Source organism: Tupaia chinensis, unplaced genomic scaffold, assembly GCF_000334495.1.
Source record: "Tupaia chinensis unplaced genomic scaffold, TupChi_1.0 Scaffold139943_1, whole genome shotgun sequence".
In the NCBI taxonomy this organism is placed as follows: domain Eukaryota; kingdom Metazoa; phylum Chordata; class Mammalia; order Scandentia; family Tupaiidae; genus Tupaia; species Tupaia belangeri.
This window is the reverse complement of record NW_006199822.1, coordinates 2,200,545-2,213,315: the sequence shown is the minus strand read 5'-3', so window position 1 is coordinate 2,213,315 and position 12,771 is coordinate 2,200,545. Positions and strand designations below refer to the sequence as shown.

The window sequence follows — 12,771 nt, the reverse complement described above, 5'->3', positions numbered from 1 at the left end:
AATCCCAAGAGAATGGAGAAGAGGAAACGCAACCTGGCCATTCCCCCAGTAGATAATTTCTCACTTTCTGTCTCTCTGTCTCTCTGACAAGAGCATGTGCCCTATAGCAAAAAAGATCTCTCAAAAAAAAAAAAATGGAGAAATGGAGATCACACAGACCCATCAATGGAGGGAGAACTTCTGGCCATTTTTAAAAACTGCTGTAATACTTGCAGGGTAAGTTTCAGCTAGTTAAGTATGTGGCTAGGTAGACCATCACAGTGTAGATGGGAGGCTTTATGAAATATATCTGTTATTCTGTTCTATGTAAATATCTCTTTTATTAAACAAGCTAAGCTTAACTAATTGATTAGCGTAACAAGAGGGTTACAGAACAGGACTTTGGACTCTTAGGCAACCAAAGGCCACACAACCACAGGAGTCCTGCCTCTTTCTTTCTTTTCCTTTTTTCCTAACTTCTTCTTCTCCTTTCTTTCTTTCTTTCTTTCTTTCCTTCTTTCGTTTCATGATAGAGCACATGCACACATGAGAGACAGAGAGAGATGAAAACCCTCCGCAGGGTTTGGTAAAGCCACGATTTCACTCCTCCAGCCTGTCAGATCGTGGGCACCAACGTGCTACCCAGCGTGTATCAGGCTGCCTGGGTCAAGGGTTTGAACCACAGCTGCTGTGTGGAATCCAGTTTCTCTTGAGCAGCATGCTACCTCTGTGCCATGGAGCCAGTGCCGTGCCCATTTCTCTAGGGCAAAGCTGGGGTCCATCTTACCTACACCAGGGGCAAAGATGTCTCTCTCCTCTGCTCTGCTCACTTCACACTTCATCATAAATTCATGAGCTATAGCACCCAGGTGTGTGTGTTGTGTGTGTGTTTTGTGTGTGTGTGTGTGTGCATGCATGTAAGGGGAGGAGGAGGAACAGACCTCATATATACTATTAAGTTCGTGAGGATAAGAACAGTCTTAATCTTTCTCTTTCCCACAAACACCCAGCAGGCATCCAGTACAGGTCTGCTGTTTGTTTTGTTCTCAAATTTAAAAAGACTGAGCATTACTGCTCACGGTCACCATCTCTCCTACCTGCAGAACAGCTCGAACAAAGCCATCAGTCCCACAGGAGGCTAGACTGCCAAGATCCAGAAGGCTCAGCACTAACAACAAAACTTCCCAGAGTTCCTCATCTCATCTTGACAATGGTCAAATCAAGATGTCCTCGAGAGGATTAAAACATCAGGTAGAGGCTGAACTCAAACATTATAAGGGATTTAGAAAAGAAAAACAAAATGAATTCGTATAAACAGGCAGGATGTTACTACTCACCGTCCTCCTTCCAAAAATTAAATAAAGAAAAAGAGAGCTAGAAAATTCTCTGAATAAAACTCTTCCAAGTATAATTCAATGGTCTACAGAAGGAATCACCCCATAGCTCTGATAACCTGGCTTTACTAAAACACCAGAAATCTCTAGGCGTCATTCCCAGCTGTTGCCTTTGCCACCCCCAGTGACGACCCCTGAAAGTTACAGGCTCTTTATATCACAGAAAATGCTTTTCCACAGTCACTAACAAGAAATGAATCTCAAAATCACGTGTTTAACATGATGTTTATCCCTAGCCATACCAACAACTTATCTGCATGGGGAGGGAGGAGTCCAAATACTGCCGAAAGTAATGGGGAGCCACTATTTCTGAGCAGACAGCACAATATCCCTCAAATATGAACATCAGAAATCATCTATAAATTAAACTATGACCTGAACACTAGTAACGTGTGTATGTATATCAATTGAAATATTGGGTTATTGAAAATGTCATGATGGGGGACAGCAGTTGGTGTAATGGCTATGTCACTGGACTCCCACGTAGTTGACCGCAGTACGAGTCCTGGACCTGGTGGCTTAAACTCACGTTGGGCGCGTATGCGTGCGTGCCCAAGATCCCGAGAGGACAATGGAGGAGGAGGGGTTGCGGTGTGGAAACTCTGTTAGGCTGCTTTTATAGGACACTAATTTCATTCATTAGAGGAGGAAGTCCTCATGACCCAATCACCTTTCAAAGGCCTCATCTCTTAGTGCCATCACCTTAGAGGTTAGGTTTCACCACGTGCATCTGGGGAGGGTCCCAACATTCAGGCAGGAGGGGATCTGTACAGATGACCTCTGCAGCCTCTTCTGGCCATATCACTAGGGTGGGCTGTGATCTCACATTGATGTGTCCTTATGAAAAAGGAAAAATTTGGGGGACCAACAGTTGGCATAATGGCTACATTGCTGGACTCCCATGTACTCGACCACAGTTCGAGTCCCAGACCCGATGGCTTAAATTCACGCCAGGTGCGTGTACGTGTGCACCCAAGATCCCGAGAGGACAATGGAGGAGGAGGGGGTGCGGTGTGGCCATCCTCCCTAGGGGGTGCTTTCTCCCTTTCTGTCTGTCTGCCTCTGTCTTTCTGGCAAGAGTATGTGCCCTATACCAAAAACCTCTCCAAAAAAAAAAAAAAAAGGAAAAGAAAAGAAAATGTCACGACACATTTTTTGCATAGGAAAACAGAAAAATATGAATGACTTTTTGGACTCTCTCTCTCTATATATATATACACATACATATATATATACACACACACACATACATATGTATCTGCTGCTAATGTACACATATATACATACACTAGCAGCAGATATTTGCTATGTCCCTTGCCATACTTCTTCAGCACTGCTCTGGTCTCGGCCTTCATCATGGTGAAAGTTAAGGGAGGTGGCCTCAAGCTGACAGCTCCCACCTCGGGCAGCAGAGGTGTCTATTTTGCCCTCCAGGGCCCTCTTTGAAGCTAAGTGCCAACTTAACCTGATGGCAAGGACAGCCTCGAAGTATAGGAGCATGAAGGGCTCAGGGTACAACCTCAACCAGGGACCCGAGGGACAGTTGTGTAAATGCTCTAGCTCCTCTCTCTGGAAAGAGGAATCTGGGGGCAGCATGGAGCCCAGATTATCTGCAACATCAACCCTTAGAACACACTCTGATGCAGACTGCTCATCCTTCCCGGTCTCTCCCTATTACCTTGCTCCTGCTTTCTAGATTGCCTCCCAAATAAACTACCTTCGCCCAACCCCTTGCCTCAGGCTCCGCTTTCATGGAAACAGAGGCAAAACCAAGAGAAAGCTAAACCAAACCCTGGTCTTCGAGGACTATTTAAACAGTCTCTAATTTACCAATGCTTTATGCTTGAAAAGTATATTTGTAAACTGCCTGGAACTTGCGATCCATTTTCTCAGCAAAATGCAATTGTAAATGATAAGTTCCCAAGACAGGCCATAAAAAGCATTTAGTCAGAGGCAGCGTGGAGCACCAGCCCTGAAGTTCCTAAGGAAACATGTAACTTTGCTATGCTGCATTCTCTCACTGCCTTTCTTCCTTCCTCCCTCCTTTCCTTCCTTCTATTTTAAAAGGTTTTGTTTTGTTTTTAAATCAGGACTAGCAGATGGTGTAATGGCTACATTGCTGGATTCCCATATAGTTGACCGTGGTTCAAGTCCTGGACCCAGCAGCTTAAAACTAATGCCGGGCATGTTTGCATGTGGGCATGCCCAAAATCCCGAGAGAATAATGGAGAAGAGATTGCCATCCTCCCTGGGGGGGATGATTTCTTACTTTCTGTCTCTCTGTCTCTGTGTCTCCAACAAGCACATACACCCTATAGGAAAAAACTCTCAATAAATAAATAATAATAAAAGTGTTTTATTTATTTCTTCCATGAGAGAGTAAAAGCGCCCCCAACAGGTTCTCACCACTATAACGTATCCCCAACCTCAGCTGGCGGTGGATGCCCAGTGCACTCAGGGAAGTCTCAGAACATGAACCCAAAACCTTCCCTTACGGGTCAGTAAGAAGAACATTACGTTTTACCCCTGTACCACCACCACCCCTGGTCCCTATACTGCATTTCTGACCAGAAAAAAATAATAATAATGCAAACAAGACTGTAGGAACAAATTTCTACTCACCTTGACATGTACACACACACAAACACACAGGTAAAAAGATTTCTAGAGAATCAAAATACCTACATTAATATTCATGTAAGTCCTTATAACTGGAGTTATAACTTGAAATCCAAGATACACAGAAAAAGTTAAACTCTTTAAAATTCCCCAAAGGGAAAAAGAAGAAACGATTTAGTCTGACACATAAGACTTCTTGGCCAAAGATGATATGGGTAAAAAGAAAGAAAGATCATTCAGAACAAGTTAGCTCAGAATGAAGGTGGTTATGTAATTTGGAACTCACCAGAAAGGACTATCTACAGTCAATGCCCAACAGCTAAAAGTCAAGTTATAAAATCACAGGAGATTAAACCTAAATTTAAAAAAAAAAGTCTCATATTTATATAAAGCTGAGGCCTTCATCTTAATACATAGATTAAAGTTACATTTATATGAAATTGTATCAAAGCTCTATGATTACTATTTGTTCATTTCATATTCAGTCAACAATCTCCCTCCTTTCCATCCCTAATAAACATAGACTTTCTGAATATCAATTATTGCCAATGTGGCTCACAAGAAGAAAGTAGCAAGGAGAGAAATAAAGTTTAGGATTATAGAACTAGACTGAAAAAAAGCAAAATTTTTTGTAAAAAATCTAACATAAGGGTAGTCTCTTTTATTGAGTTTCTTAACAATAAAAAGGGTTAAGTAAAAGCCCTTTCTCAAGTAAAAAGTGTATCAAGGCTGGCTCCGTCAGCTGGTGATTCAGGTGGCCAGATCTCACATGGCCAACTGCACCATTCAAGGCCTAGACCCAGCGGCTTGAGAAATACATGTGTTTGTATGCCCAAAACATACATATATGGATGCCCAAAATCCTGAAAGAAGAGATGGAGGAGAAAGGATTGTGGGTGACCATCCCCCATGGGAAGTAGTCTCCTCTCCCCCAAGCAAGATGTTTTCTCCTCTGCAACTTTCTCTGTCTTGCTGAGTACACATACTCACTAGAACAAAAAGTAAAAAAGTTAATCAAAATTGCTTATTTAGTTATGCTTAGAGAATTTATATTTAACTTCATATCCCTTTGGGTCAAAAGAGGAAAAGTAAAAGCAAACCAAAGGTTACTGAATATTATTAAATACATATACATACAGAACATGTCTACAAATCCTAATTTAAAAAATAAAACCAATTGCAGAGCCAGGGAAAAGACCTGGTTTATGAAAAACAGAAGACTATTACTACTTATGACTTAAAACTTTATTATTATGCGCATGCACACACACACACATGATGTTCTGTCTTTTTCCCAGTTTCCCAGTTTACCGGTAAAGATGTGAGCTTTGACTTTAAAGAAAAAAAAATATTCTTTGTCTTTATTCTTTTATGTAAAAGCTGACAGAAAGCACCACAGGGGAGAAACTTGTATTAATGATCTTCTTGGTCTGCAAGAAAACTCTCAATTAATTTGAGTCTAAACAAACACAAACAAACAGGGACAAAACACCCTAGACATAAACCCACAGCAAAAGCTCTCCAAAATCAGACACAACACCCCTGGTACATCTTTCAGCATAAACACTTCCTGTGAGATCTTAAATGTCTTCTCTCTCTCACTTTTTGTTTTTAACATGAAAGGGAATCACTTCATTCAAGCATGAATGAGCCTGTGGAGAGCTTTAGTATTGTTAGTAAGGAGACTTCTTAGGGGTACTATTAAGGGATTATATCACGGAGTAACTAAAAGGAAGGATAGGAATGAATGTGGAGGGGCCGCCTCAGATGTCTCAAAAGGAGCTCAGATATAAGCGAAGTCTTAGCGTGCAATACCCAATAGGCAATTAAACTACCCAGACACTGGAATAACACACATAGTTATTTTCAACAAGACTAATAGTTTATGTAGGTTAGGAGCATAATCTAAACAGAATTAAGGGGAAAAAGAAAGAAGGGCCAACAGGTGGCATGGTAGCTAAGGCACTGGACTCCCATTGGGCTAACTGTGGTTTAAGTCATGGACTGGCAGCTTGAAGCTCACACCGGGTGCATGTGCATGTGTGCCCAAAATCCCAAGAGGAGAATGGAAGAGAAGGGATTGGTGGCTTGGCCATCCCCCCAGGGAATGATTCGTCGTTTTCTGTTTCTCTGTCCCTCCATCAAGCGCACATAGCCTATAGCAAAAATCTCTTTAAAAAATAAATATAAGTAGCCCAATCTTTTATTTTTAAGGATGGGGAAACTGGGACCAGCAGGTGGCATGGTGGTTGAGGTGCTGGACACTCCCACATGGCTTACCACGGTTCGAGTCCTGGACCTGGTGGCTTGCTTTCTCACTTTCTCTCTTTCTCTCTCTCTTTGTGTATCTCTCTGGTCAAATTTAAAAAATAAAGAATGAATGAATGAATAAAAGTAAATAAATAATTCTTAAAAAAAAAAAAAAGGATGGGGAAACTGAGACCCACAGGGCACATATTTGCCCTAAGTCATGTAACCATTATCCATATACCTGGTTACCTAAATCTCCTGACACTCAACACAATGCACTAGAGGAGACTGAACCTGCAAATGCTTCAGAAAGTTTGTTCTAATCTTCAGTGTTAAAAGAATTATTGTTAATGGGACCAGCAGTTGGCATAATGGCTATGTCGCTGGACTTCCATGTAGTCAACCATGGTTTGAGTCCTGGACCTGGTGATTTAAACTCCCGCCGGGGGAGCGTGTGTGTGCGCGCCCAAGATCCTGAGAGGAGAATAAAGGAGAAAGGATTGTGGCATGGCCATCCCCCCCAGGGGGTGATTTCTCACTTTCTGTCTGTCTCTCTGGTGAGCACACACGCCGTATAGCAAAAACCTCTCCTATAAATATGTATTTTTTTTTCTTTTTTTTTTTTTTACTATCCTTAAAGAGTAACCTGAAAGGGGATGAAATTTTAGCTGCTATTCTACTGAAAAGACCCTCATATGAGCCACAGAGGTACTTGGCTTTCCTCTAGCTCAATACAACTCATGCCCTGCCTCGGTATATTCACAGGCATATATATATATATATATATGCGATGACTTAACTCTTCATTCTCTCCACCCTGTAGAGATTATAGTTAGCTTAGTTAACCTGAAAGGGGATGAAATTTTAGCTGCTATTCTACTGAAAAGACCCTCATATGAGCCACAGAGGTACTTGGCTTTCCTCTAGCTCAATACAACTCATGCCCTGCCTCGGTATATTCACAGGCATATATATATATATATATATGCGATGACTTAACTCTTCATTCTCTCCACCCTGTAGAGATTATAGTTAGCTTAGATCCAGGATTCCCAGTCCTAACAACATGCAAGCCGTTAGCTGAATCTGTAAACAGGAGTATCACAGGATTCTCAGATTTAAATAATTTCCCCACCTAATTCCCCACAACCCTTACCCCTTTCCGTCTTTTATTAAATTACTCTGGTATTATTCAAAAATAAAGTTACCCCAAATGATGAAAAGATTAAAAGCCTCACTTGAATAATTGTGCTTCATCATTCTAACAGCTCTGGTAACTCATTGATAGCTCAATTCTCAATACTTAACCATGCGTCAGCTCTGCCAGAGAGATAACCCGTATCTCTCCAAACCAAGCAACTTTTCCCTGGGGTTTATACCAGCAGGTTTAATTTCTTCTCCCTATAGGAAAGGTTGCTCAGAAGTTGGGTTTAAAGGTCTCCAATTAAAGAATTGCATGTCTGCTGAATTATGACCAGACTTCCAATATTCATCTTAAATAAAGGTTTACTAATGGTGCACTTGTTATTACTGGCAGTATGAAAAGCAAATAGAAAAATAATTCAGCACATTAGGAAGCAGACAGATTGTGTTACTGATTAGTTCATCACCGAGGAAGGAAGCTCACTTGAAACAGAAGTTAGAGATTTATACCCACATCCTATTTCAGAACTTGGCACAGTAGGTACTCAATAAATAAATGCTGAATGAATGAAAGAGAGAAAAAAAAAACAAAACTCTAAGTCACTTTAGGCCAAGGATCAACTAAGGTTCCATTTAATAAAGAGGTCAATGCCATCTGACACTCTACTAACCACTCAATGGCATGAACTAGGACACAGTATGTGTTCCAGGATAGCACTTGCTACAAGATAGGCAACAAGGGCCGGCAGGTGGCATGGTGGTTACTCCCACATGGCTGATCATGGTTTGAGTCCCAGACCTGGCAGCTTGCTTTCTCACTTTCCCTCTCTCTTACTCTCTTTCTCTCTGTCCCTCTCTGGTCAAATTTAAATAAATAAAGTTAAATAAATTAATCCTTTAAACAAAATTTTTTTAAAGATAGGAGATAAAACATCTCAAGTAGAAAACTGATTCCTACTAATCAATACAACAGTGATCAATAATCTGAAATACATCCTCAGTCTCTGGAGTAGACCTTCACCACACTTGGAGAAAGGGTCTGGGACACACGTGGAGTCAGCAGCCCAAACAGTCCCCTCTCTCTACCCAAGACCATTCTTCTTCTTTCATGGTATTCAAATCTTCCACTTTCTCCAAAAACTAGTTTTCAGGTAGGCAAACAAAGTAGCAATAATGTCCAAATACATACTCGCTCAAGCCAAAACACCATCCTGAGCCCCAGGAATCTTCCAGCTGATTTAGTAAGCATTGAAAAACCTGACAAACACTGTGGATTCATTTTGGCTTTTTGCAAACTAAAATGCCTTTAGACATGAAATTATTATTAATTCTCTGCACCAAGAGAGACTGTTACTTTTTAATCCTTTCTCCATAAGGATGTCAAAATCTTTCAGTCCCAAGGTGAGACATCAAACCAAAATAGCTCTTAAAGTTCCCCATAATTATACATGTTGTTACAGCGACTCTCATGCCAAGAATCATTTATGCTACTTGAATTCATATAAACATTCACTAGAGACTCACTTAACCTGGGAAGCTCTGAAGACAGTACTTAGACAAATAGTCCTCTCTCTATTTCAACCACATTATTCAGTGCTGCCAAGCTAACTCTCCCATCCAGATTAGGAAAAAAAACAGAGTTAGGAGGGGAGCAAAAAGGCAAATCCTGTGATCCTTCTTATCCCATCCCCTGCAAATAATCTTAGATTCTGTCCAACAGCACAGTACATGCAATTCAGATTTGGACTCTCATTCCACATTGACGTTCTCTCTTTAATTTTAAATCTGGACATTTTGAGCATAAATAGAGTGGCCAGACCACATTAGTTAGAAAGTATAAGGGTGGAAGACATTTTGAAAGAGTTATTTTGAAAAAGCATAAAAGTGCCTGATAACTGGTCCTGCTAGCCAAGGACTCTTGCCAATAGCACAAAACAGATGGACCAAAGAATGAGCGGAGGGTTGGGCAACAGGACATACCAGAGAAAAGTGACCATGCCCTTCATAATCATGACCTCAAAGATCCATAATGTGCCTTGGCCACTCAGAGTTTCATGAGAGCAGAAATTTTATTTGCTTCACTGTTATCCACACTGCCAGCACTTGAACAGTGTCTGGCACCTAAGTGGCTCCCAGTGAATGATTTTTGAATAAATAAGCTGTTACAGCTCCATTATTCATGAATTTGCTTTAAGCCAATAGCAAATTAATTTACCAGTTAATTTCCCATCAGTATGGAAAAAAAATTTCCCATAATGGAATTGGGTACCACTGTGTCATTCAGGGATTCATTTATTCCATCAATAAAAATAGAGTGCTGCACTACAATGTGCTGGGAATGTGGCCGGTGCTAGAGATACGGTGGTGGGCAAGACGTATTCCTGCCCTCACAGAGCCTCCCTTCTAGCCTTCCCTGGCTGTTCTGTGGAGGACAGGTTACTGAGATGGCCTCAAGGCCCTTGCATTTCCCTTTTTTCTCTACCCGGATTACTGTTTCTGCAGACAATTTTATAATTCTTCAGGTCTCTGCTCAAATGTCCCTTATGAGAGTGGCCTTTGACTACTGCATGTAAAATCAAACAGCAACCCCCAGCCTCCTGTGCACTCTAACATCCTTATCGTTGCTTCAGGGAGCTGCGTGGCACTAACCATTACTTACAGTGCAAACTCCATGAAGGCAAGGCCTTGGTTTGCTCTTGTATCTCCAGCAGCCAGGGTGGGGGTGGGAGCACTAACACATTAATAGGCATTCAATAAATATATACAAAATTAATATTTTTAAAAGCATACGATCATTAAGGTCCTTTAGTACACCCATTGTCGCACCATGACCTTACAGATCTTTTTCACTCAAACTAGTTCTTGGTCCCCCTGAGAAAGCCCTACACTTAGAGCCATGAGATCAAGTGGTTTTCCTGCTACCTCCAGCTTACCGACTGGTTGCCCCACCATCTACAAACCATAAGACTATAATGTCCACTTCGGATTCCAGATGGCTAAGAAAAATGTTCTTTTACACCAGGCCCTGAGATCAGCCTCCATAAAAAATACTGACTCCTCCCATGACAACATGGATGCGAACTCAGCACTGGATGTGAACTGAGACAACATCTGGAAGTGCACTCAGCACGGGCTCCCATCACCCATGGACCCACTTAGTCACATAACCCACGTAGTCATGAAGGCTTCAGTAAAACTGCTCTGTGAATGACATACGGATATCCTGACCCAGGGCAATCTCTGACCCAGCCTCACAGGTGCCAGGTGGTTCCAGGTTATCCAGCCCTTTTCTGTCCTTCTGAGAGATTTCCACATCTGCGCAAGATGCCAGTGGCTAGGGTTGTCTTATTCACTAAAGATTAAAATACAGCTAATTAAAAAAAAAATCCTTCAATAGTTTACACGAAGGACTTTATTTCCCACCTGCCCACTACACATATTTGTGGTTCCGAGAGTAAAACCCTAGGACAGCTGCTGCCATTTTCAATCTTGTCACTTACTCATTGAGTAGGCATCTTCCTTTATCTCTATATGGACAGGATGCATACATTTCTCAAAGAAGGTGTTCCGTTCATAAAGTTGGTCTCATTGATAGATATAAAACTCAGGTTTTTCTATAGTCTTCCTTGTGAATCTTCCCATCTGTTTTTTTGGTCACTCATATATTTCATTTGAATAATATTTTTTTAGAGGATTTTTGCTATAGGACACATGCGCTCGCCAGACAGACAGGGAGAGACAGAGAGACAGAAAGCGAGAAATCATCCCCTGGGGGGATGGCCATGCTGCAATCCCTTCTCCTCCATTCTCCTCTTGGGATCTTGGGCAGGCACACACATGCGTCCGGCGTGAGTTTTAAGCCACCAGGTCCGGGACGCGAACCACGGTCGACTACGTGGGAGTCCAGTGACATAGCCATTACGCTAACTGCTGGTCCCATAAAATTATATTTTTCGATAAAGGTATACTATTGTTTATTTTGGGGAAATCTAGTTTTAATTCTGTCTCTCTTTTAGACTTCGACCATTACTTTCTTCTTATGGAAGTCCTTTGATCTATTGAAATTCTTTTTAAAACTAGGTTATCTTTGTTCTACTGAATTTCTAGTTTCTGGATTCATTGCCTGTCCTACCAGTTAAAGTGGGGAGATCTGGGGCCGGCAAGTGGCATGGTGGTTGAGAGTGCTGGATTCCCATACAGCCGACTGTGGTTCATATCCCCGACCTGGCAGCTTGCTTTCTCACTTTTCCCCTCTCTCTCTAACTAATTAATTAAATTAAATAATACTTAAAAAAAAAAAAGTGGGAAGGTCTTAGGCACATCGCTTCATACCCATGAGTCCTAGCTGCTTGTGAGTATAACTGGAATAAATCGCGTTCTATCCATCTTGCCTGGTGCTGTGCCAATTATGACCAAGTGGGTAGAACAGCTTTTTTAAATCATTCTAGAGATTTCCAGTCTCTGCACTTAACTAAGTCTAGTGCTTCCAGTAAAAAAGGAATTTAATATTCTGAAGGAGCTTAATCCTGTTGAAATCACATGAATCCACTCATATGGTCTTTCTGGGACATGCAGAACAGACAAAATAGAAAACATTCACCATCATCAATAAATCTAATGCCTACCTTCAAATCAGTTTAAAACAGTATGAAATTCTGAACTCCCTAAATAAACCCACAGTTGCACAAAGCAAAAAATGATTCAGTCTTTAGCCACTTTATTCTTAACGAATTCCAACTTTTCCATCAAGCGATAGTTTGAAACCAAGCTCTGACCTCTATAGATGAAGCAGCTGAGCCTTGACCAGGGTGGTAATACAACACACAGAAAAAGAGCTAGAAAAAAACTGATAATAAATACTTCCCAAAATAACTACATTTCAACTACTATTATCCACGATGTATTCATTCTACCTAAAAATACTCGAGTGGTTTGTCCTTCAAATAACAAAATTAGGCTTTTTTTGAGCCACTCTTTCTCTGTCCACTGAGGCCTGCTCCTTCCTCAGGAGTGCACTTTCACTTGTGCTTAATAAACTACCTTTTCCTTTCACAATTAGCATGTTTTGTTCAAGTCTTTGTCCAAAACACCAAGAATATAGATATCATCCCAGGAGCTATCGCACAAAATACGCTGTGGCAAACCAAGCCAGGAGCGACATGTGGTGACAGCTTGCCTCTTTCTCCTAACCATAGTGTTTGCAGTCTGCCTCTTTAGATGACTCCAATTCCATAGCAAAGACTCACCTGCCCCTGCTGGAAAACGTGAAGATACTGCAGAACCAGAGGAGGAATATGTCATAGTTCTCAGAAGGACTCCAAGGACCTTGGAGACTCTCAGTCTAGCTGAAGACGTTCAGCCAAGGAAACGGTCCTGGGGACCATGA

The 12,771-nt window shown here is 41.4% G+C and overlaps 1 protein-coding gene across 5 annotated transcripts in view; it reads right to left on the bottom strand.

Moving 5' to 3' along the window:
• Positions 1-12,771, bottom strand: part of OSBPL3 (oxysterol binding protein like 3) — a 226,841-nt gene that overhangs the window by 176,456 nt on the left and 37,614 nt on the right. The gene's annotated exons all lie outside the window — the stretch shown is intronic.